We start from the raw sequence: 26,352 nt of genomic DNA, 5'->3' as shown, positions 1-26,352 counted from the left end.
TGTTATTATAGAGGTTAAAAGACCGTCTATTTAGAGAGGAATGTGAATATGTTCAGAGAAGGGGAGGGACATAGAGGAGATGTGAAAAACTTTAAGGAAGGGAAAGGGAGAAGAAAAGATCAGAAGTTCAGTAGAGCTAGACAAAAAACAAAAAGATAATTAAGAAAGAAAGAAAAAGAGAAAGAAGACAAGAAAAGAAAGGAAAACGCTCATTCACATATTCCTAAAATAAAAATTATAAGATGAGAAAAAAGAAGTTACTGGAAAACAATTATTTTTTCAGAAGAGGCAAAAATTAAAGATTAATAAAAGTTTTAGAAGGGAAAAGAATTTATATATATATATATATATATATATATATATATATATATATATAAGATAACAAAAAACAAAAAACAAGCAAAAAAAAGAAAAGAAGAAGAAGAAAAAAAAAAGAAAAAAAAGTCTTTTGATTTTTTTTTTTGGGGGGGAGGAGTGGGAAGAATCCTGTATCTCTCTTTTGTCTGTAACCAGTCTCTTGTTGGAGTCTCTGGTCAGCTTGAGGTCCTGTGGCTTGATTGGTTTCTTAATTCGGTTGGTTGGAAGAGGCAGAATAATGCTCTGCTTTACCCAAGATTTTGAGATCCCCCTCCCAGGTTAGTTTTCTGGGAGGGTGATCTGCTTTGAGAATCACAAAAGAGGGGGATGTGGTGATGAGGCTAGGTTCTGGGTAGAGTTGAGGCCTTTCAACAAACAGTAGCTTTTTCCTGGGGCTATTTTGTGATAAAGCTCACAGTGCCCAGCCTGGAGCCATTCTCAGGGTTTCTGTTTTTCAATTGATTGTTGAGACTGCTAGAGGGAGGGGCAGCCTCTGGCTCTGGTTACCCAGTGAGGCAAGGCACTCCAATGGCTGGCGCCTGAGCTGGGTGACTTTTCCCTCGATGGAGCTGAGTCTGGCAGGTCACTTCGCCGTTAAGTTCTTGTGACCTGCTAAATGACTCGTTTTATTCCAAGGCCTGAGCTGGAGCTAGCAGCTCCTCCGAGCTTTGTCGGTATCCAAGATGGAGATCACCGGTGCTGGGGGGGGAGGGGTGGCCTTCCTTCCTCTGCTCCCTGAGAAGGAGTGAGGACGTCGGGCTTGTACTCACGCCGAGTCTTGGATCCTGGTCGTCTCTGGTCTGCAAACAGCAGGATGAAGATGTCCGCTCCTTGTTGGTTCTTGTTGGTGTTGAGTAGAATCCGCTCGTCCGCTGCGTCTGGCTCCTTCGTCCCGGACTCTCTGTGTCTCAGGTATGACCCCGCTGAGGTGGTCGCCGCCGCGACCCTGCCGCCGCAGCGGCAGCTGATGTGTTTCCTTGGCTTCCCCTCTCTTGTCTAACTCTCTGTCCTGTGATGGCACACTTGGTGTGATTCTCTGGCTTATTCCTGTTCACTGGAACTCTAAAACTGCTTTCTATGCGAGAGCTTGTTCAGATTCCAGCTTCTCCTCCGCCATCTTCCCGGAACCCCTGGAATTAGTTTTTCATCATGCTTTATCTCTATTACACACATTTTCTACAATGCACAAATTGTATTTATTCTGAGGAATGTACTACTGATTTACTTATATGAATACAAAAAAGACTCATATCTATGCAAACACTCTCAAGAGTTTGTGCCCTATTTGTAAAGTCTTTGTAGCAGTTTTGATTAAACCCATCACACCCACAGCTAGCTCTGTTTTAGAGCCCCATGGGAACAGTGATCCTTCAGAACTAGAGAAGACAATGAGCCATTGTTCCTCCTTTCCGGCCAATACTGTGGCTCCAAAACTGCTATATATCCCTTTATGAGTAAGCAAAGAAAACAGGCTTCATAAATAATTTGATGTTTCAGCACTTTCTTCCACAACAAGCATGCAGGCTTCACACAAAAGACAGATTTACTAACTAACTCAAAGAGCTCGGCTAACTGAACAAGGAGCTTTTGATGCTGGAACTCAAATTGCACTAGTATAATAGGATCTGATTGGAGCTAACAGGAACCATTTAGTATTAGACAGGCAATTTGGCACCAAGGAACCAAATAGAATAGTGCACAGCTTGCCAGGGCCTCAGACTCTTCCCAGAGACCACCAAAGAATATCTCATCCCCCAATATTCAGAATCAATATCACCTTCCTGTGAAGACCTAAATATTTCTCATCTATTTTTGGTATGAACTCAAGCTAACCAATCCTTCTTCCATGTGCCCTCTTAACTCACTTATGAATCACCTACAGTAATTGAGCACTATGTCTACTACTGTGAGTACACAGAGCAGTTCTGTACTGGGCGCCATTAGGTACTCACTGAGTACTCACTCTGAAGTCCTCAATGCTCCAGGGTAACAAGGAAGCTGGACTTGTAGGCTCCAGGCACCACATCCACAAGTATGCACAAATGAGCACTAAAGGGCTGATGAGTTTGTCAGGCACCCTAATGCAGCAGCTGTGTGCATGCTATGCTCAGGCTTTAGTTCCCTAGTAAATCAAATGCCCAGAGGGGTGACTGGTCTGGAGCTTCTTGGAGATAAGTTTACCCCCAAGTGAGATAGGGTTCTCAGCCGTCAATCAGGATGCCGGGTTAGTATACCAACACACAAGAGACAAGGAACATTCAAGCCGAGCCCATACTCTCTGCAGCCAAGGGTGCCATCCAGTAAAGCCAGAGGCAGGTAGCAGAGGCTCTGACACAAAGCCAGATTGGAAGCACTATCTACCACATAGACAGACCTCCTTAGGACAAGCTTAGAGAAGGATTCTGTTTCTCACACTCTCTTCTCTTCCTCCTGCCTTCCTTGCCCAGATGAGGGAATCACAGCATCACCTTCTCAGCAAGACTTCCAAGTGGATCTCATAGACACAAAGCAAGACCATCAGGAAAGAAAACCATCCCAATTTCTCAGAGGAGGAAATGCAGGCTGAGGCCTGGACATGTTTAAAGGAGACACATCTGGTACCTGATGTTGTCCCTGCCTTCAATGCCAATATTCATTGCCCTGCACTGCACTGTAGAAGCTATAGGAGTCTTCTACAATTACAAGGAACATCTGGGATTCTGGCACATGACCTGAGCCACTCCTGCTTGACCTACAGCTTCATGTCTCCCCTATTCTCCATCCATCCATTCAAAGCAAGACCTGGGAACTGGGAGAGGTTAGCTCTGTCTTCTATTCTGCCTAGGCTTTAAGAGCTACTGAAATATCAAATCCCCCATGAGGGCTGGGTGCTTCATAGATAAAGTCACAAGAGAGCCAGGCCTCCAGAAAGGACATATCTAGGTGGGCCAGGGGTATGCATATCAGGAGCAATGCAGATCTCTCCTGAGACCTTCCTAGAGCTAGTTACTCACAGAAGACCAGGGACCTACACTTTGGGGTCACCCAATGCCTTTTAATGGTCCCTAAACACTTCCTTACAACTCTATACATCCACCATCTCATTTGCACTCCAAAACTCCACACGCAACCTCATTAAGAGTCAGTAATTGGTGAGAAATATTGATACTTCAAATTATTATTATTATTATTATATTATTATTATTATTATTCAAGTTATTAATACTATAACCAATCATAGGGTCCTAAAATAACTCTATTTTCTCTATATAAACTATACTATTAGTGCCATTAAAAAACAATTGCAAATAGACTTGTACTATATGTGGGCAAAAAAAGCAATTAAGTGAAACTCTTGAAAACTAAATGTATAACCAACAGCATATTATCAACATTTACATAATTCACATTAAAATAATGACATCCTAAAATATATTACTTTTTTTGAGGGGGGTCCCGTCGTGGGGCCTGAACTCTGGGCCTAGGCACTGTCCCTCAGCTCTTCAGCTCAAGGCTGGCGCTCTACCACTTGAGCCACAGCGCCACTTCTGGCTTTTTTCTTTTTGCTTATATGGTGCTGAGGAATCAAACCCATGGCCTCAGGCATGCAAGGCAAGTGCTCTACCACTGAGCCACCTTCCCAGCCCCAAAATATATTCATTTTAAGGGATAGACTTATCAATAAAATATTATATACCAGGCTGGGAAGATGGCTCAGTGGTAGAGCGCTTGCCTTGCAGGCCCTGGGTTAGATTCCTCAGGATCCCATAAGCAAAAATAAAAAAGCTGGAAGTGGTGCTGTGGCTCAAGTGGTAGAGCACAAGCTTTGAGCTGAAGAGCTGAGGGACAGTGCTCAGGCCCAGGTTCAGGCCCCTCGATGGGACCCCCCCAAATATATATATATATATATATATATATATATATATATATATTACATTCCTTTTAATACTCTGCTACAGTATCTCAGGGAAATAAAATGTAGGTCTATTCATCAACTAAATACACAATCCTTTCCCAGTAGCTTTTATTAATAAAGGAACTACAATTCAGTCATAAATAGGCAAATTATTACATGATTTGAGGATTAGGATGAAAAATTTGATACATAGCAAAGGTATATGATGCAGTAAAACCAGCTGGTTTATATTTTGGTCATGTGTGAACTGCCCATAGAGTAAAAGGAAGAACTTTTAGTGATGGAAGTTAAAATAAACTCTATTTTGGAACTTATTTTTCAAGAGGAAAAAGGGAAAGTATTTCAACAGAATTAAAGAGTACCAGACCCAATGAAAGGCTCCTTAAATCATGGAGGCTCTATGTTTGCTGTGTAGAAACCTCACGCCTACCATAACAAAGACCTGATACCTGCAAACTTTCCCATAATCCCTCTTCCTAGAAATGATTCAAGAATTCATAGTACTTTTCCAACTCTCTCTTTTCCAGGTCTCTTTCCCAACTCTCTGTCTTTCCCAGCTCTCTCTTTCCCAGCTCTCTCTCTTTTCCAGCTCTCTTTCCCAGCGATCTTTCTCAGTTCTCTTTCCCAGCTCTTTCCCAGGTCTTTCCCGGCCTTTCCCAGCCGCGTGGAGGGCCAAGATGGCCTGGTGCCAGCCAGAACAATGACTAAACCTACCCCTTACCTGAATACCAAGTGCGTGGTGCTCTTCTTACTCAGCTACCTCTTTTTAAAAATCTAACATAAATGGTGTCGTGACTCGGATAAAGGGCTTAAAGTCAGGATAGGTGGGATTCCTCTCTGTTTTTTTCCTCTTTTTTTCTTTTTTTGCTAGTTTTTCCCTTTTTGCTCTGAGGAATACCCACAGTTCTGATGGCCTTTTGCGAATTGGTCTGTCTGCTGTGGACACATCACACCGATACCATTGCTGGCCTTCACATCCACGTCCACACCACTTCTCTACTCTGGTGAGTGAAACTACTCTCTACAATTCTCAGTTGCTCAGTCTCTGTCCAGACATGGCACCATGCCAGAGAGCTCCTACAGCCTTTAGCTGAAAAAGGCCACTCACCTCTGAAGCCTAGGATGCTTGGTTTTGGGACTTGGCCTTTTTTCTCTAGAGGGCTCTTGGGGAAGTGGGGAAGCCACACATGGTGGGTTAAGGGTTTGGCCCGATCTGACCCTTCAACTTCCACCAAGCTTACTACTCCATCCATCTATTCTAAGGTATCTTGCTAACAAGTTGCTCTTTTTCAGGCCCTGGTAAGTGAGGCCCAACCATCTGATGTGCTTTGTTACCAAAGATGTCTACACACTGTTGTTAATGCTTGATAGGAAATGTACTCGGTATCTTGCCCACGTAATTGTAACCCCTCTGTACAGTATTTTCACAATTAAAAAAAATTCAGGTTTTGAGTTTTGCCTTTTTTGTTTTATGTTGTGTATTCTACTACTAACTACGTGGTTTTAAAATACTGGGCCTATCTGTGCTAAAATTTTCATCACATCTAACAAGTTTAGTCATTGCAGAATATTTGTTGGTCAATTCTTGATAAGGACCAGGTAAGCTCTATTCTCTATTCTATTTGATCTCCTTGTTGATTTATTGGAAATAATAAAGGGCCTTTGTGGCAAAGATTGCAGTTCAAAGGCAGCCTGGGCTGAAAAATCCCTAAGACTCCATCTCCCAACTAACCTGAAAAGAGCCAGGTTGGAAGCATGGCTCAAGACTCTTATCTCTAACCAGCCAAACACTGGAAATGGTACTTTAACTCAATGTGATAGAGCACTAGCCTTGAGTAGAAGTGCTCAGGGATAGTGCCCAGGCCTTGAGTTCAAACCTCCTTGAATACCAACTGGGACAACCATCCCAGCAACGAGCACCTAGACTCAGCCAGTCTGGGGAACAAGGGACCATGGATAGGTGTAAGAGGAGATGTTGTCAAACAGCTACTTTGTGCCTGCCCTTTCAAAATTAACCACAGTTGGGAGGTCAATAGAAGTAAGAAGCCTGCCCATCCAATGTCTATACCTGTCTACCTATTAACTGAACAGGAATTTATATTCTTGTCTTTGTCACTTGACTTATCCTCTACCTAGTTGCCAGATATCATAAGTAGCTAGAGACATTTCAACCAACATTTTCAGTCCTTCCTCTTGCCATTTATTTGCTCTCTAGTATTTTTTTCCAGCCCTTCAATGCCTCATGAGACCTCTCCAGAGTTCATCTAAGGACTCACACCACCAAGGGACAGCAGCTGCTCACTGCCTTCTCTGGGAGGGGACCAAATTTCAGACTTTTATCCCTAATGTCAATGCCCCTGTTCAGCAGGAAGTAGCCAGAGAGAATCCGTGCCCCATTTCATGATTATTAAAAGACTGGAATGTAAGGTCTGCTCCTGGATGGAGAGCAAAGTCTCCACTGAGTACCTGCATTACCTAGGTGCCTGGAACGCCTGGAAGAGGTCACATCTGCATCCACTGAGGTCACATCTGAATTTGATGTGGCCACACCTTTCTCCACCCATACCCCAGATAAGGCCTAACCCAGATGCTCTCTTTCCCAACTCTCTCTCTTTCCCAGCTCTCTCTTTCCCAGTTCTCTTTCCCAGCTCTTTCCCAACTCTTTCCCAGGCCTTTCCCAGGCCTTTCCCAGCCTTGTGGAAGGCCAAGATGGCCTGGTGCCATCTTGAATAAACCTACCCCTTACATGAATACCAAAAAAAAAAGAATTCATAGTAGTTCTTAAAATCTAAAAACATATGGACAGGTTTCTCAGCAGAGGAAGCAGGAAAACCCAGACAGCCCTTCCAATATTCCCATGTGGTGTTTCAAAAATCACTAATGATGAAGGAAATGGTGGCCTTGAATTTCATGAAGGCCATTCAGTGGGCATGAGGGGTTTATTTAGATTCATTCTCTTAATTTGTGTACTTTTGGCATTATTGGCATCTGACTCAGTGTTTCATTCTTGATAATCAAGTGCTCTACCACTGTAGCCATGCCACATCCCTTTGTGTGATGCTTTATGCCAAGACCAGACATTCTGGGATCCTCTTACTTGCATGTCATGCCACACTTGGATGACAGATGCATGCCACCATCCTCAGCTTTTCAATTTTTCTCCCCATGCTATCCTGAAAGGTCAATGCTCCTGATTTTAGCCCTTCCCTGTAGCTGGGATGAAATTTTTATTAAAAACAAAATTAAGAGCCTAAATTTGGTTTTTAAAAAGTTCAATACATGTGTTACAATTTTCTCCCAAAACATAAAATCCTGTGCTTCTAACTTTAAAATACTTAGCCAGCTAAGGGGTATTATGCATTTTGAATGTCTAACAACCACCCCAAAGTAGGCTGGCTACACACATTCCCATCACATCTATGTTCATGATTTGCCCAATAGTGACTGCTCTGACCCTGCGCCCCTTCACTTTCTCACAGTCCATCTCTAAGCAACTCTCAATAAAATCTGCATGTCAAGTACCCCATTTCCCAAACCCTATCTGCATCATGACATATAGAATCCACCTCACCTGAGAACCTGAAATCGTTCTCACCAAATACCTGGCAAACTCATCTATGAAACCATGAGCCTGGTTTGGTCATTCACTTACATAACAACGTGACAGCTTCCTGGCTTTGTGGAGGGAAGCTACACTGAATCATTGTGAAATAGCAGTCAAAACCGTGAAATCAACAACAGATACATGCTTTGTATCTGGTGAAAGACTGTGCTCAGGGAAGACTCAAAACAGTCCCTCCAAACAGACAATTCAATGTGACAAGTGTAGTGACCATTGGATTCACAATCCTGTGTGCACATACTGAGTTGGAATCTCCTTCTCTACAGGCTTGATAGGCAAATAGTCACTACACCCCCTAATATGGTGACACCTTCTCTGAAACCATTTGAGGTCTGAGCGACATGGGAAGGATTGGACATGAATCAATGGAAGCCACTGCACAGCCCAAAGTTCCTCAGGGGTCTGGAAAGGGACCTCTCCTGATGGTGAAGGATATCAAGGCCTTTCTTTCAGGAGCCAAGGCAAGATAACCCTAACTTCCCTGCAGGTGCAGACACTTACTTTGAGATACTCTTGCTGAATGACACCACCACACAAGCGGAAGAGTGAGGTCTCCAGAGAACGCACTTAGGGAAGAACAGTTGCAAATCGCACCATAGGTTGGATCTGACAGGAGCCTGCTGTTCACTGGCACCAATGTGACAGGATAGCATCCCATTTTCCAGGCCATATGGTAGCACAGGAGGGGGCTCTGCCTTGGAATGCTCTGTCCCCCATACGTTATTGGTTCAACAGATGTGAAATCCACGAATAGAATTCCTCAGAACCTTCTTGAAGGCCCTTGGTACCTTTCTCATCCAATCGCTGCCTCCAACAGTGACTGGAAGTAGCCTCAGCTTCTGAAGGACCCCCCAGCTTCTGTCTGACTGGTGGCTTCCAGTCAAGCACACAGGCACTGGCCCTCTTCTTGAATTAGATGGGCCTCACTTGTCTCATCTGAGGGCAAGCCACAGAATTATGGCTTAAGTCTGAAGAAGGTCTAGTCACTGCCACCTTTGAGCTGCTGCAGTTATGAGCTGCCATGTGTTGAGGCCACCAGAGACCATGTATACACGACAGTCTCTGAGGACTCCACACACAGATGCCCAGTCATTCTAGCATTTCAGGTGCCCTGCCAAACACTTAAGGGAATGGCTACAGGAAAAGCAGACCAACTCAACAGAACCAGCTTAGACTAACTTGTGATATTTCAAGATCATGATGCTTCCTTTGCTCTAGACACAAGATAATTATGCCAAATGCAAAAACAGAGCAACTGCTATCCTGTCACAACTAAAAGTGTGGTGTTCCCACTATCTGTTTCACTGGTGCTGTCCTGGGACTGGTTGCTCTGCCACAAATTGGGTGTCTCATGCAGTCCCTGACATCTGCTCAGGAGGTGGGAAAATACAACCACCTACAAAAAAGGGAAACAAATCACACTACTTTGGCTGAATTTGAACCATGATCCCTCACATCTCAGCTTTCTGAGCAGCTAAGATTATAGCTATGAACCCCAGCTCACAAGAAAACACCGAGTGTTTATTCTTAATAGCGAAGTGTATGCCCTTAGAGCAAGGCATGCAGGCTGGTGGTGAGGGCCTGGCTTTGAATCCTGGCTTGTTTGATCTCATTGTTAGAATATGGTGGTAATGGGATTACCTTCCTTAGCTGGGTACTGAGGGGGAACTGTGGGAAACTTAACATATTAAGGACATTTGGGACAATGACCAATGTCAATGGTCAATAGACAATGGCCAATAGACAATGGCCAGGGCATGTGGCCATGATCAGTTTGAAGGGCAAACATTCTGCAAACAATTCTTATTGCAAACACATTGCCTTCAAAGCCATTGCATGATTTATTAAAAAGGGAGTAAGGGATGCAAGTCTGGTTCTGGAAACAGATGTAACCCAAATTGCTGCCAATTCCTCAGTGAGACCTGGGAACGCATGATCAATAGGCAGAAAGTGGACCACAATATGTGGGTATGGACAAAGTTTGTTGACATATCACATGCTGATTTACAGCATACAGACCTAAAAGTAGATCTTCAGACAAAGAGAAGAAAGTTAACTTTACAGAATTTCATACGAACACAGACAATTAGAGGTAATTTTAAGTCAGTAAGCAGGAAGAATTAAACCTTGTCAACAAATGTGAAGTAGCTCCAGTGATCAGAGGTTGCAAAGAGTAAGCAAGGCACAGGTGAGCTTCCTTAGACACACAAAGAGAGTCTCTGGGCATTGTCCTATAGAATTAACAGGGGAGAATAATCGCACTTCCTGCAAACCTTCACCTGAGTCTGGCAGCTGGGCATCAGGCCTTTGCCCTGACATGGAGAAAGGGGAGTCCCTCTTATTTCCCCCAGAGGGAATACATGCAGGCATATGCACACTCATGGCACGTAAGACTTCAGATGGGGTCATGAGAATCAATGCCTCCAACTAACTTGCCTACTTGGTTCCTACAGCTGTAGAGCTCCATCTTCCTCACACCAACATTTTGTCCTTGTGACTGCCCAGAGACAAGAAAGTTTCCAAACAACTGGAAAGGGTTGCCTTCCTGGAGGGCTCTGATTGGAGAAGAGGCTTGGTCATGAGGACTTCCCATTGGTGGGTTCCAGTGCTGATGTTCTGTGACCTTCCCAAAAATCTTACACCTTCCCTCCCCTACCTTTCAGAATGACAGCACAAAAGCCATTATAAACACCTGTCTCTACTTTACCCTAACCCACTTTCTTATTTCAAAGGGTAGGGGTTGGGGGCATAAGTTTGCATCAGGAAGCTAAGCTAACAAACAACAAAATAACTTGAGTTTAAAAAGATCTAAACCCCAGGAATACCTCCCTGAGAAGGAGGAGAAATGCTTTTATGGACTTCTTCAGAACTGTGGTATTCAAAATGGAATGCTACAGACAAACCAATGGGGTTAAGAAGTAAGATGTAGGCTGAGCATCTCTAATCTGAGGATCTTGTGTTGTGATGCTGTCTCAAGTGAGAAGATTCCACATTGGGCTTCCTGTGACTGTGGCCATCAAAATAGGAGCACGCTGCTATGGGCTCATGCCTGTAATGCTAGCTGAGATATAAGGATGTCTACAGTTCAGAGCCAGTGTAGGTAGAAAAGTCTCTGAGATTCTGATCCCCAATTAACCACAAAAATGTAGACATGGAGCTGTGTGTCAAGTAGTAGAGCACTAGCCTTGAGCAAAAAGCTCAAGGTAAGTGCTCAGTTCCTTAGATCAAGCCTCAGGTACAACACAAAACGAAATGAAAACAAAAAACATCAAGGCACACTAAAAGTATATAAAGTTATCTTCAGTCTAGGTATATAAGTAATGAATGCATTTTATGTTTAGAATTAATCCCAGCACGAAGTTACCTTATCACATATATGCAAATGTTCCAATATCTGAAATTCAAAATATCTCCTTTCTCAAGTATTTTGTAGGAAGGACAGTCAATCTGTTTTAAATTTTCTATTATTAAACCATTCTTTAAATTTTTCCACATTCTATATGTCATATAATTCTTAACATTACTTAAATAGAAATAAGCAAACATCTAACTGCAGACGACATGTGCCTATTGTGCTTTCCATGCTACCAAATTCCTTAATCCTTGTCCACAGTACTAAGAAATGGGTACTACTGAAGAAGAGATTAAAAACATTTCTCTATTTCAGGTGGTGTACAGTCTGAGTATTCAAAGGTAAGTCAGGATATGTCGTATTTCTTAAAGCTATACCCTTAAAAAGCAGACATCAGAATACAACACAGGAGGTACTTCCTAAGTACCCATTGGATGAGTAAGTGATGGGCACTCAAGACTGCTAGATTCTCTTTCCATAGAAGGGATTATTATGTTATATTAAAAGATAAGAAGTGAAGAACAGAACACATGGGAGAACTTTTGCAGCCATGCTCCTTTTTAACCTCATCTCCATATACAGTACTGAAGATCCCTTCAGATGTTAAAAGGGAAGGCAGAGGAAAAGAGAACAATCACCTGGAGATTACAGAGTTTCATCCAGTCAGGACTTAATCTGTTTTATGTCCCAAGTTCTATCTGGAGGCTGATGAATATCAGTCCCAGATGAATGTCAATCAAAATGTAGCTCTCAATTACAACTCCCCAAAGAACTTTCAAAATTATGCCAATTGTATTATTCTATACTCTGTAGAAACTAACCCAAATGTCACCTTTCCCAGGTCAGAAAGTATGTGCCCAATGGCCAAGTTCACCAAACTCCATGCTAGACAGGCCTTGTTAATATTGCTCTTAGAAACATGTACATCCTGAATTACCAGAAAGAAACAAGAAAAATGATTCAGAAACCAGCCTGTTGGCATAAACTGCATCACATCAACACCTAAGTAGTTTCTTTATGTGGCTCCATTCTCTGCCCTTCCCAGGGCTTTACCCAGGGACTCTGAGCTAAATTTTTAATATATACATACACATACATATGTATGTACTTATGCATATATGCATATATATGTATGTACATGCATTTAAACACATATATAAATACAAATACACACAAATTATCATAACAAATAACACTGACTGCCTCCCCATAAAAGAAGTAAGGTTTCCTGAAGCTGAATTCCAGGTCTAATAAACAGAACAAGAAAACTTCTAGATGTAAAGTGAAGGCTCTCAACCTGTAGAGATATTTTTCTATGAAACCAATCAAAATAAGAATCATACCCTTCCAGTCTTCAAAGACAGTTCTTTTTACAGGAATTATGCATAGAGATGCAAAACATAAAGTTGTCTTTTGTCTTAGCTCATGAAGGTAAACTCCCTCTAGAATAAACTACTGAGCCTAGATCATACATTGTATGTTGAAGAATTTAAATACTCAATGCATATTATTGAAATTAATTCATAGTCATGCCTAAGAAATTAATTTACCTCTGCCCTGTTTTCCTTATGTATAATGTACCATGAAATCAAAGAAATAATAGTACAAGTTAAAAAAAATACCTATTCCAATGTGGGCAATATGAAAAAAAAATTACTAAGGAAAATAGAGATACTCAAAAGTAACAATCAGTATGGAAATAAATCAATAGTCAAACTTGTGAGTAGCTGTCAATTGCTTAAAACATTACACCCAGACCTAAACCATTTTATCTTTTCAGAAGGTTCACCATCTCTATAGTAAAATAACCATTTACTCCAATATCCCCCAGCATTTTTTGGGGACATGAAGGTTAACAATACATTTTAGAGCTAATTGTCTCTCTGGAGCATTTTTCTCATCAGAGGACTTTTCCATTTTCTACTCAGCACAACCCGCTCTGTGCCCTGCTTGTCAAAGGCAGACTCCAATCCCACAGGCATGCCCATGCCTGGAAAGTCCATCACTAATCCCCAATGGCTGAGCTCACACTCAACACTCTCCATTTCATCTGCAGTTTCTATTGTAACCAAAGGAAAAAGCCAAAGAGCAAGACACAAACAGACCAGAACAGCAGCCACAGACAGTGCTGAAGTCTGAAATGGGACTTAATATTTATGAAAAAAAAACATTCCTTAGGTTGAATCAATAGCTCCAAGTTCCCAGCTGCACCTGGGCATGGGCAACCCCTCCTCCTACACAGCATGCCCTCTTCATTCATTGGTTCAGCATCTTGCATCATGGTTGAATCAGTCTTACCCAAGGAAAGGAAGAAAAGGAATGACATCTGCTCTGTTCTCTGCAATTTATCAGCTCTAGTTTTCTCATCCAAGAAACACATATGTCCAGTCCCTTCCTCACACACAGTCTTTGTTCTAGCACTGCAGAACTGCAATTCTGGGGGAAGAGAGAGTCATACAGTGTTATCTTAGCTCTTGCTTGTTTATGAAGTGTTCTAAACCCAAGGAAGAAACATTTAGATTGGAGACATGTAAAAAAAAGATTTCTGTTCTAACTAATTTGTTTCAAATTTTAAGGATACAGTGAATTTGGAAGCCTGCTAGCAGAGACATGGTTTTTTGCAGTTTGCTCTCTACCTTTTGAGTCCCCCTGTATCCTGGTTAGAAAGACCAGAGAATTCATATAATCCATTCTATCGCTTGTGTCAAAATAGCCCATTTTTTAATTAGTTTTTTTTTTATTGTGAAAATACTGTACAGAGGGGTTACAATAACATGGACAAGATAATAAGTACATTTCTTATCAAGCATTGTAACCTCCTCCTCTGTTTAACCTTCCCATTCCTTCTCATCTTCCCCGCCCCCTCCACCAAATCCCCCTGCCCCCCCAACAAAGTTGTAAAGTTCGTTTTCGACAAAACACTTGTACATCTCATTGTTGCAATGGGTCCACCTGTATCCCTAGTTAAACGATTTGTTTTTCCCCTTCCCCTCCACAAATTATACTGACATCAAATACAGTGAAAGCAGGGGTTATACTTTGGGGAAGGGACATACATAGCAACAAAGAAATAATCTTATAAATGTTAGAAACAATCGCATGAAAGAAAAAAAAACATTTGAATATATATTTTAGGTTTCATTTCCCTAACATCACCTTATCTGACATTTACTGCTTAACTCAGACATATACTAGATATTGCAAATAAGGGAAGCCATGGGACCTATTTTTCTCTGGGCCTGGATTACTTCACTTAATATAATTTTTTCCAAGCCTTTCCATTTCCTAACAAATGGGGGCAATGCCATTCTTTCTGATGGAGGCATAGAATTCCATTGTGTGTGTGTGTGTGTGTGTGTGTATATATACCACATTTTCTTGATCCATTCATCTACTGAGGGGCATCGGGCTTGGTTCCATATCTTAGCTATAGTAAATAATATTGCAATAAACATAGTCATGCTGGTAACTTTAGTGTGGTCTTGTTTGTATACATTTGGGTAAATGCCCAAAAGTGGGATTGCTGGGTCATAGGGGAGCTCTATGTGGAGTCTTTTGAGGAACCTCCATACTACTTGCCAAAGTGGTTGAACAAGTTTACATTCCCACCAACAATGCAGTAAGATTCCCTTCTGTCCACATCCCCTCCAGCATCTGTTGTTATTAGAGTTCGTGATTTTAGCCATTCTAACTGGAGTGAGGTGGTATCTAAGTGTTGCTTTGATTTGCATTTCTTTTATGGAGAGGAATGTTGAGCATTTCTTCATGTGTCTATTGGCCATCCTTCTTTCCTCTTCAGAGAAGTTTCTCTTTAAGTCTTTAGCCCACTTATTTCTTGTGCAGTTGTTTCTTTGATGATTTGTTGTTGGGGGATTTAATTTTTTGAGTTCCAAGTATATTTTAGATATGAGACCCTTGTCCATTGTATGGCTAGTTTATCTTCTCCCAATCCATGGGCTTAAAAATAGCCCATCTTGAAGGCCAAATCACCTTCAAGACTTTGCAGGGAAAAGGAATGATATCCCTTATCCATTCTCTTGTTGAGAGTTAACATAATGTGGCAAATTCCTCCCATCCTTAGCCTCATTTTCCTTAGTCCAGAATTTCTGTTTAGCAGACCACTGTTAGGCTCACTTCCAGCTTCATGAAAGATACTCTCCTTACAAGCCATCTAAGTCAATGTTAACACCTCCTTCTTTAGGACAATAGTCTAGATTATTGGGATTGGAATTCAAATTCAGGAACGCTATTTCCAAAATGGAACATCTGGTTTACTCACGCTCCTGAGACCTACACCAAGTATTAGCATTGAACCTTAGCTCAGTCCCCTGCAATAGCTGATCATATACCTCATCCTACCAATGGCTGGTCACTTTTGGTGGGAGGATCATTCAAGCCCAGGAGTTGAAGGACATCCTGGGTAACACACACAGGAAGATTCAGTCTCAAAGAAACAGGTGCAGAACTTCTCTAACAGAGGCTCTGCTTTTAATCCCAAGTACTAAAAAAACAATACTAACCTAATGCATAATAACTTTTTACTAATAATCAATCTCTTTTAATGCACAAATTATAAGTATTCTTTTTAAGCATCAAACTTTAATCTGCAAGTTTATAAAGATTCCAGATTACTGTAGAAGAAAGGCATGCTTAGGTTCCTCGCTCAGTGAAGTAAGCTTAGAAGTAGGAAGCAATTTCAAGTCATTTCTTACCTTAATACAAGGACATCAAAGACATGTTACTAACACTCATTAACTTTGCTATGCCTGTCATCCACCTTGAAAGCTTTTGTGTTGCTGCTGAAGATTTTCCACTATTCACTCATTTGCTTCAATGGGGACTTCTTTTCACATAACAGGATTATTTCCTCCATGCAGTCCTGGAAAGGTATGAAAACAGGAAGCTCCATTATTACTCGACCTCGCTGTTTTCTTTTTTTTTTGTGCTTGTATGAGAACTTGAACTCAGGGCCTGGGTACTATCCTCTAGTTTTTTTCTGTCAAGATTGGTGTTCAATCCCTTGAGCTAAGGCTATATTACCACAGTTTTGATGGCTAAATGGAGATAATTGTGTGCTTTCAAATTCAGTCTTCAGATAGCAGCCTTCTGAGTAGGATTAGAGAGGTGAGACTATAGTGCCCAGCCCCCAGAAGCATTTCTTCCTTAGAAGTGGTGCTGTGGTTGAAGAGGTAAAGCACCAGCCTCGAGAACACAAAGGGCCAGGGCCAGTGGCCAGGCTCTGAGTTCAAGCCCCACCACTGAGAAAAAAAAACACTTAAATGAAATGAAACTATTATTTTAGATATGAGACCCTTGTCCATTGTATGGCTAGTGAAGATCTTCTCCCAATCCCTGGGCTTTCTATTGATTTTGCTAGCTATGTCCTTTGCCATGGAGAAACTCTGCAATTTCATGAAAGCATATTTGAACAAACTTTCTTTGATTTATTGTGTTTCTGGATATCTATTAAGAAAATTTTGGCATACACTAAGGAAACCCAGGGTTTCTCCTATTCTGTCCTGTAATGTTTTCAGGGTGTCTGCTTTGACTCTGAGGTCTTTGGTCCATTTGGAGTTGATTCTGGTGCTGGGTGATATATAAGGATTTAGCTTTAGTTTTCCACAAGTAGTTAACCAGCTTTGCCAGCACTATTTACTGAAGAGGTTGTCTTTCTTCAATTCTATTTTTGAGTTCCCTTATCGAAGATTAGATGGGTTCATTTCTGGGTTTTCAATTCTATTCCATTGGTCCTGAGGTCTGTTTTTGCGCCAGTAACCACCTGTTTTGATTACTATGGCTTTGTAGTAGAGTTTGAAATTTGGTACTGATATTCCTCCAACATTGTTTTTTCTGATAAGGATCATTTTTGTTGCTGCTTAGTGGATAGTGAAGTTAAATAATTACTTGAAATTTAATTATCTTATATTTATAAGGTTATACAAAGTGAAACCTCATTTTAAACTGAGAAATGCATTCTTGCTAAAGTAGCCATTGCATAATCATTTCTCTTCTACTGGAGTTATTGTTTGGCTTTTTATTTTTATTTTTGTTGTCCATGAAGCTTGAACTTTGGGCCTGGCCCCTGTACCTGTGCTTCTTTGAGCTCAAGGCTAGCTCTCTATCACTTGAGCCATAAGGCCACTTCCAGTTATTTTTGAGTAGCTTATTGAAGAGTCTCAAGAACCACTATCCTCAATTCTCAAGTTCCTGAGTAGTTAGTATTACAGGCATGAGCCAAGCCACTAGCACCTGCCTTGGGCTAACTTTCTAAATGAAATTGTGTAAGAAAAAAATTGTCTGTTAGTAAGGATCAGTAAAAAATTCCCTCTGACTTTGGAAACATTTTTTCTTGGTTTGTGTATTTTTCTTGCTGGTGGCAATCAAATTCAGAATTTCATGCAAACTACGCATACTATCACTAGCCATACCTGGAGTTATTCTGTGTTCTATTTATTTTAATTTTGGGGGCTGATTCTGGGACTTGAACTCTGGGTCTGGGCACTGTCCCTAAGCATTTTTGCTTAAGGTTACTACTATGCCACTAAAGCTACAGCTGTGTTTCCAACTTTTTGGTTGTTAATTGGAGATAAGACACATAGATTTTTCTCCCTTGGGTCAGCTTTGAACAGAGATTCTTAAACTTCAGCCTCTTGACTGGCTAGGATTATAGACTTGAGCCACTAGCATACACTTATGTCTTTAAAATATATCCATTAGTAACAATAATAAATGACTTATTATTACTACAGGATCACACCTACAATGCTACCTACTTGAGAGGCTGAGATCTGTAGATCATCGTGTAAATACATCATGGTTATACAATTCAAAGTTCATTAATTTTTGTATGTGCTGGCCCTAAGGATTGAGGGCTTCAATTCAAAGCTTGAGCACTATTTTTGAGCTATAGTACCACTTCCAGGTTTTTCATAGTAGTTTTTCAAAGTAGTTCTTAGGACTACTGGACTTTTCTGCCCAGGCTGGCTTTGAACTGCCATGTGTATCCTCCTGAGTAGGATTTAACCAGAAAAGCCACACTGAAGGTGTATACATGCTCAAATGGTAAATGCTAACCTTGGCTGGAAAAAGTTAAGAGGATTCAAGCCCCAGTATTGGCACATATACACTTATATGCATGCATGTGCATACACACACACACACACACACACACACACACAAAAAAAAAAAAAAAAAAAAAAAACCAGACTCCTATACTCAGTTCCCCAGGATGAAAAAAAGGTAAAAATAACAAATTATAAGATGGATGATTATTTTAAGTAGCTTCAATAGTTACTAACATGGCTATATTGTGGCTTAGGTGGTAGAATGCTTTCCTCCCATACACCAGTTCAATTCCCCACGTTGTTCAAACCAAACCACACAAACAAAAACACACAAAGAAGCATATCATACAAAAGATATATAATACTATGTAACAAACATTAATCATTAAAAAATAACTGAAAAACAGCAAAATACAGCCATGTCAAAATCATGCATGGGGGGCTGAGAAGGTGGCTCAGTGGTAGAGTGCTTGTCTTGCATGCTTGAGGCCCTGGGTTCGATTCCCCAACATCACATAAGCAAAAAGAAAAAAGCCAGAAGTGGCGCTGTGGCTCAAGTGGCAGAGCACTAGCCTTGAGCTGAAGAGCTGAGGGACAGTGCCCAGGCCCAGAGTTTAGGCCCCATGACCGGACCTCCAAAAAAAAATCATTCATGGGAATACTCAATATCTAAAGAATGTATTGTTTTCTATCAAATCAATCTATAAATTGAATGGAATTTTATGAGAAGTCTTATCAGGACTTTTTATAGTTTCAGGTTGCATAGCTTAGAAAAAATGAGACCTGGAAAATGACATCTAGGAACTCTGATAGAAATAATACATTTAGAATAATACATGCACTATCTTCTTTGCTTCTAACTCAGGATGCATTCATCATCTTAAGGATGAGCATCTGTTCTATGGCAAAAATATATGCATTCTTTCCTGTAAGAAATTCACTAAAGGGGCTGTGAAGGTGGCTCAGTGTTAGAGTACTTGCCTTGCATGCATGAGGCCCTGGGTTCGATTCCTCAGCACCACATAAGAAAAAAGAAAAAAGCCAGAAGTGGCGCTGGGGCTCAAGTGGTAGAACACTAGCCTTGAGCTGAAGAGCTGAGGGACAGTGCCCAGGCCCAGAGTTCAGGCCCCATGACTGGACCCTCCCCCCCAAAAAAAGAAATACACTAAAGACTGAATCACCAAATAACCAAGAACTCAGATGGTATAACCCCAGAGTGATTAAGAGCAAAGATAAACACCTATATATATGGCTTTATGACAGGACTTGCTTTTATTATATAAATGCCACTGATGTCAAAGAGCTCTTTGCGCCTACTGTTAAGAGCACTCACACTCTGAGTGTGCCTCTGTCTTCCTGTTTATCTGCTTATCTGTTTGTTTGCTTGCTAACTCAATAAAGTATTGCCAAGTTTTCTTACCATGGTGACTACTCTGCAAATTTTTATTCTGTGACCAAGGACCCTAAGTCAAGAGTTTCTACTGATAGAGGGAAACTTCCCCAAACCTCACCTGGACCCAGTGACTGTTGTTCCTCAAAGTTATGAGGTGAGTTGCTGAGTGGTAGAGTGCTTGCCTTAAATGCAAGAGACTCGGTGTTTGGTCCCCGCTAACAGAGGAGGGGAAGGATTTGTAAAGATCAAAAGACACAAAGAATATGAAAGAACAATTTTGGGGACACACCATAACTCAAAATGAGGATTTGTTATACTAAAGCCTAGTAATCAAGACAATCTGGTATTACAGCTGAAGAAAAAGAATTACACAGGGTAGAGAATTGAGTACAAGCCCATGTAGAATCCTGAGATTTGACATTAGACTATTCAACAAATAGCTATTTGGATGAGCTATCTATTTATATGGAATAAGATACAAAATAGACCTTAACTTAAAGCCGTAGCAAACAATTCCTAAAAACAAAGAGGCAAAGGTAGAAAGCAACACTTAAAAGCTTTAAGAATGAAATAAGAGTACATTTTAAGAATGGAGATTTTCCCCAAGGAAATGAATACAAAGGTCGGAAAATATCAATAAGTTTACATTACAGCAACACCTTTGGTTGAGTAAGTAATATCAAGAAAAATATAAACATCCTCTCTTAAGGCTGAAGACATTTAAATAGTATGTATTCAACAAAGGAACATTTCAATCAAGAAGATGACAGATAGGATACATGATATTGAATAAAATATCTGAGCATGCAATTCACAAGAAAAGGCATATGTGATGTGGCAAGATTTATGAAAAATATTCTATCAGGAACAATAAAGAGATATCACACTTGTCAGACTAGGGAAAAGTTAAAAATATACTGGACAATACCAAATGATTGGATAAGGATTATATAAGAATATATGTGGATATTGATACCAACTTTATCATTATGCAAACTGCATATAGAGGAGTAAAAGTTATCAAACACCACTGACTAAAATTCATGAAGAAAATTTTCATACATAATATGAAGTACATCACAATTAATATGCACTGTCATAAGTATTTGTGATGATTTTTAGTACACTGGAAAATTTTTCAAGGAAGAAAAAAGGGGGTAAGAAGCCTTAATAAGGACCCTCATTTGTGAAATAACTTCAAGTACCCCACTACTTACTAGTTCGTAATGTTTTCTTTTTTGTTTTGCAATTCAGTTCCCACAGGGCAAGGGCAGGAGAGGAACAGCTTCCTTTGAATTGGGGTCATCTGCAAATGGTACCTGCATCTAGGACAACACAAATCATGAAGCTAGAGGTTTGCAAGATTAAGAAAAACAGGCTACTGGGCATGACCTGTTTGTGGAAGGGGAAGCACTGGATGGGGTGAGCAACAGTATCCCCTGCTCAGGGCTCATAATCCCAGTATATAGGCTATAGTTGGGAAGGGTGGTGGACATACTCCAAGCTCCAATGTGCCATCTCTTCTGCCCGCTAGAGCCCACCCTTAGTCCAACTGGCACCACATAGACACAATCATGTGTCCACATTCCATGAATGGGTTCCCATAGAATGGCAGGGTAGGAGCAATCTTTACATGAAAATGGATATATCTCAGATGGCACTGTCTCTGAGGCTGACAAATCATGAATAAAGAATTCCTTTACATGAACAAGAAGAGGTCCTCACTATGAAGTCACTGTACCAGGTAAACGACTAGTTAGGGAGGTAGCAACATACCCAGATCCAAGTTAATAACCCCAGGCTACAAAGGAATTACAGGGGTATGGACACAGGACCAGGCCCAATATGCCCACAATCAGGCCTATCTGGCATCATGTATGTGCCCTCTTATGAAAGTGTGTACTGGCGCATAGGCCTATCAGAAGGGACCAGCAAGACAGTAGTCCACATGGTGAAGAGCAAGCTACCAGGCACGACCTCTCTTTAGCAGGAGTAAGCACATTTAGGAAGGTAGGCAGCACCCCAAGTCCCAGGCATATAAGCCCGGCTCCACAGGCCTGTGAAAGGGATGTTTTACAGTCTCCAACCCCATCCTTTTTCTCTTGGGTCCAAAAACACCTAGGACCTATCTAATTTAAAAATAGGTTAAGTGCTTTCATGGGAACATGTGTATACACATGCACAAAATCCCTGACCCATTATTTCATTTTCACAGGACAGAGGAGGGAATGGAATCACTTTGAATTGAAGGCCTCCCAAGGCTACACTGAAATTAGCCAGCTAAGGAAAAAGGACAAGCTATGGCTTCCCTTCTTCTGGATCCAATATATTGCACAACAAGGCCACTATGGCACCACATTTGTGCCCTCCTGTGAATGTGTATACACACATGCACAACACATATCACAACTGGATTCCCACAGTTCCAACCGGGAGTGGAACCACTTACTGAGAAGGACATAGGCACATATAGCTGCACATGGGCTGACTCATACCAGGAAGCCAGAGGTCCCAAAGTGAAGAAAAACTGGCCGCCTTGTATGGCTTCCCTGTAACAGGATAAGCCCTGGTTAGAAAGTGCAGCACCATGCCAAACTCCAGCCCGGTAATCCCAAGCAGCACAGGCCATACTCTGCAAGGGAGACATGAAAGACCTACTCTCTATGCTTTTCTTCCCTTGGGCTGGCATCAGCACCCAAGTGGGAAAATCTTGCCACAGGTCCTTGTGTTCCACAAACTGGTGTATACACAAGCACAATGATATACTCACTCAACCCCACACAAATATTCAGTTACCACAAAGGGAGAGTGGTCCTATTTGCATAGAAACTAGGGCATCTGGAATGGCACTGTCACCTCGGTCTTCAGAGAAGGACCTGCAAGATGTTAGTCCAAGAGGGAAAGAACAGGGTTTTGGGTATGCTCTCCCTGTAGGAGAAGGAGCACTGGTTGTGGAAGGTGGACGCATGCCCACTTCGAATCCCACAACCCTGGGCTATACAGGACACAGCTAAATAGCAAAACAGGACAGCTCGTAGTCAAGGAATCTCCAAGTCTTCTTTCACTTTGGTACTATAATATATAGTATACAACCAGTCAAATCTGACACTATGTACATGCCTTAGTGAGAATGTGTGTACATACATGCACAACTGCTCACCAGTGATTTGGTTCCCACAGTGTGGCAGGAGATGTCTAACATAAAATGAAATGGGGGCATGTGGGATGGCATCTGTTGTGGCCTGGCACAGATCAGGAATTTAGATTTCCTTAAGGTAAACAAGAGGCTCTCAATCATTTATTCACTTTAGCAGGTGAAGCACTAGTTAGGGAATATGTTGGAAGCATCCCCTGCTCCAGACCAATAATCCTAGGATACACAGGCATATGCTGGGTAGGTATGTGGGGCCACTGGAGCACCGTGTATGTACATTACTTCAAATGTCTGCAAACCCTCTCACACTTGACTCTTTTGGCATAGAGGATGAGTAGAATGAACTTACTTCAAATCACATCTATCCAGGATGGCACCCCCAACTGGGCCCACAGGACCACGAAGAGGTCATGAAGCTGTAGTTGAAGGAGCCCTTGGGTATGACTGCCCTGTTAAGAGGTGAAACACTGGTTGAGAAGGGTATCAGCATCTGCAGCTCCAAGCCCATAACCTCAGCCTACACAAGTCATAGCCTGGGAGGCATGAAAAACCATGCCTCGACTGAACATTAGATGCTACATGAATGAGAAAATTTCCATCCATCATAAGCACAGCCATGTAATGTATATTATCTAACTATTTGAAGTAGGTGGAACATGGGTTTTTATTGTAATTTTCAAAAATATAAAAATTAAGATCTTTTTTGTTTTTGGTTTGTTTCTTTTTATCTTTTGATTTGTTTTGTTTTTGTGCCTGTCTTGGCACTTCAAATCAAGATCAAAATGCTGTTCCAAAACCTCTCTGTGCTGAAGGTTAGCCCTGTACAACTTGAGCCACAGCACTATTTCCAGCCTTCTCTGAGTAGTTTGTTGGAGATAAGAGTCTCATGAACTTTTCTGCCATGGCTGGCTTCAAACCACAATCCTCATTTCACAGCCTCCTGAGTAATTAGAATTACAGGCCTCATGGATAGTTTTTTTAAACAGTTGTACAATGTATCAATTGGTTTTTACAATGCCTCTTAGACTTTGTCATAGTGTCCATCGACTCTTCTAGTCTATAAAAACCCCACCCATCCCCTTTCTTTCCTAGTTCCATTTTCACATATGTGCATTGAATCTTATGTTGTATTTTCCAAGCCATCTACTCCCTATTACTTTGCCTCTTTCCATTTCTCCTTTAACACCTACCCAAGGACAAGATATGCTTCATCTTTTTACTGTTCACATGTGATACTGTTATGTCAGAGAGGTTAGAACATAAAATTGAGTCATTATGTCGAAAATGAACTTTAAAACTTTGGTGCAGAGGGGTGGTCGCCTGGGAGGATTGGGGGGGCGGGGGAGGATGGGAAGGGATGGGAAGGGGACAAAAAGAAGGAGGCTACAATGCTTGATAAGAAATGTACTCATTATCTTGCCCATGTAATTGTAACCCCTCTGTACAATACTTTCACAAAAAAATTAATTCAACATAAAATTTTACTGCTTTCTGTACTATATAGTCTGAACTCATATATAATTAATGGACATGTGTTTTACTTTTTTCAAATTTCATGGTCATATTTTAGATCTAATATACATATGAAAGGACTTACACTCCATTTCTCTTTCTGAGTCTTTCAACATCCCTTGCACATGAGCATGCGTGTGCGTGTATGTGTATGTGTGTGTGTGTGTGTGTGTGTGTGCGCGCACACACACACACACACACATGCTAGTTCAGGTTGACAAACTCAGAGCCTTATTCACTTTTTGCTTTTTTCCTCAAGGCTAGTACTTTACCACTTAAACTACAAATTACTCCCTGCGTTTTGATGGGTACTTAGAGATAATTTTCCTTAGTAACTGGTATTATTATGTATGAACCACCCAGTTCAACATATTATCACACTCTAAAGTCATTTTCAACTTCCCAATTTTTAAAGGAAATTATTGATAGGGCTTAAAACTCCAAATAAACCAGTAATCTACTGTAACTTTTGCATTCCCTTTTTCAAGCCAATTAGATTATAAGTAGCCTATTATCTTTGAATGCATAGTCTTTGATATCACAAAAATTATGTTCCTAAATACACCTTTTTCCTATCATACCTTTTCCTTTTTGGCTGTCATTTATGTGGCATTTATTATTATTTGTACCTGGAAGAAACATTGCATACATGTACTTTTGTTTTCCAAAAGTCTAAAATATTTGTCTAAAATATTTGTAAGTCAAATACACCTGAGTTATTTCTAACTGCCTTTGGAATATAAAGAAAACTTCATTGTATGTATGTTTATATATGTATATATAGTATGTATGTATGTATATGTATATATGTATATATATATCTATATCACATTTTCTTGATCCATTCATCTATTGAAGGACATATGGTTTGGTTCAATATCTTAGCTATGTTAAATAATGCTGTTATAATCATAGTTGTACTGGTAGCCTGAGTATGGCCTTGTTTGTGATCCTTTCGTAAATGCCCCAAAGTGGGATTTCTGGTTCATAGGGGAGCTGAAATGTACTCATTACCTTGCTCATGAACTGTAACCCCTCTATACAGCATTTTTAGAATTAAAAAAGTACAAAAAAGACAGAAGCAAAGCCAAGAATGTGCTGAACCTGACTGTCACTCATGAATGCTCACAGATGGCTAGGAGAAGGGCCAGGCTAGTGCTACTATGACAGGCTTGGCTTTGGCTTCTTCTTCAAAATAAGAAGTGAACAATAGGAGACTATTTTGTAACTAATCAACACTCAATTAACTAGGGGTAGAAAACAAAACAATAACAAAAAAGAAATATAAAGAAAACTAAAATATAAAGAAATCTGTGTTTAAGAGCATAGGGAGTTTTAGGCTCATGATTTGGGTATGATGTCAACTTAGCTCATCTCAGAGAAAACAAATGTAAAAACCCAATGAATTTTTTTTAACATACCTCTTAATTTTTCTATCCCCAATTTTCTTGTCTTCTGTTCTTGATTCTTGAACAGATAACCATTTGAGGGGATGTCGTGCATAGATGGGTATGGAGGAAGCATCAGCAAACATGGAATAGCAAATCCGGCCATACCTATATAGACTGTCCATCCAAACTGTTCAGCCATTTATGCATAGATAAATCCAACTATTGCAGAAAAAAGAATAAGTCCTTGAAACATCTGTTCAGCTAGCTTCTTCCCCTTGTAAACCTGGTTGTAACCCGGCGTCCAGCCCATGAGGGCTATGGAAGTGGTTGAGTCAAGGCATTGCATACTCCTGAATGGTTCGCTTTCAGGGTAACCGGGGGCAAGGAGCCACGGTTGAGATCTGGTAAATTGTTCTAAGCCTTGCTTTTGAGGGTTAATTGCTGCCCATACTGGCTGCGTCTCCATGGTGACTGCATTTTCTCAGCCTCTTTTCATTCTTTTCTAACACCTGAAACGGCACCAATTTAGACATTTTAAGATATTACTTCACTCGTCCCACTTTCACCTATGCAATCTTGTAGAGGTCCAGTAGTGTCCCAATCTGGGCAGAT

At 40.9% G+C, this 26,352-nt stretch overlaps 1 long non-coding RNA gene across 1 annotated transcript in view; it reads right to left on the bottom strand.

The window, feature by feature from the left end:
- LOC138813075 (uncharacterized) overlaps window positions 1-26,131 on the bottom strand; it is a 99,572-nt gene extending 73,441 nt beyond the window's left edge. Inside the window, exons 1-4 of the long non-coding RNA XR_011367716.1 lie at window positions 25,771-26,131; window positions 23,187-23,286; window positions 20,901-21,008; window positions 15,939-16,105 (exon numbers count right to left, since the gene is read on the bottom strand). This is a non-coding gene — a long non-coding RNA (uncharacterized lncRNA). The remainder of the gene's footprint in view (window positions 1-15,938; window positions 16,106-20,900; window positions 21,009-23,186; window positions 23,287-25,770) is intronic.
- Window positions 26,132-26,352: the final 221 nt, after the last annotated feature.

Source organism: Dipodomys merriami, unplaced genomic scaffold (assembly GCF_024711535.1).
Source record: "Dipodomys merriami isolate MVZ:Mamm:240054 unplaced genomic scaffold, mDipMer1.0.p SCAF_580, whole genome shotgun sequence".
In the NCBI taxonomy this organism is placed as follows: domain Eukaryota; kingdom Metazoa; phylum Chordata; class Mammalia; order Rodentia; family Heteromyidae; genus Dipodomys; species Dipodomys merriami.
Note: the sequence above shows the minus strand (reverse complement) of the source record. Positions and strands in the feature narration are given on the sequence as shown.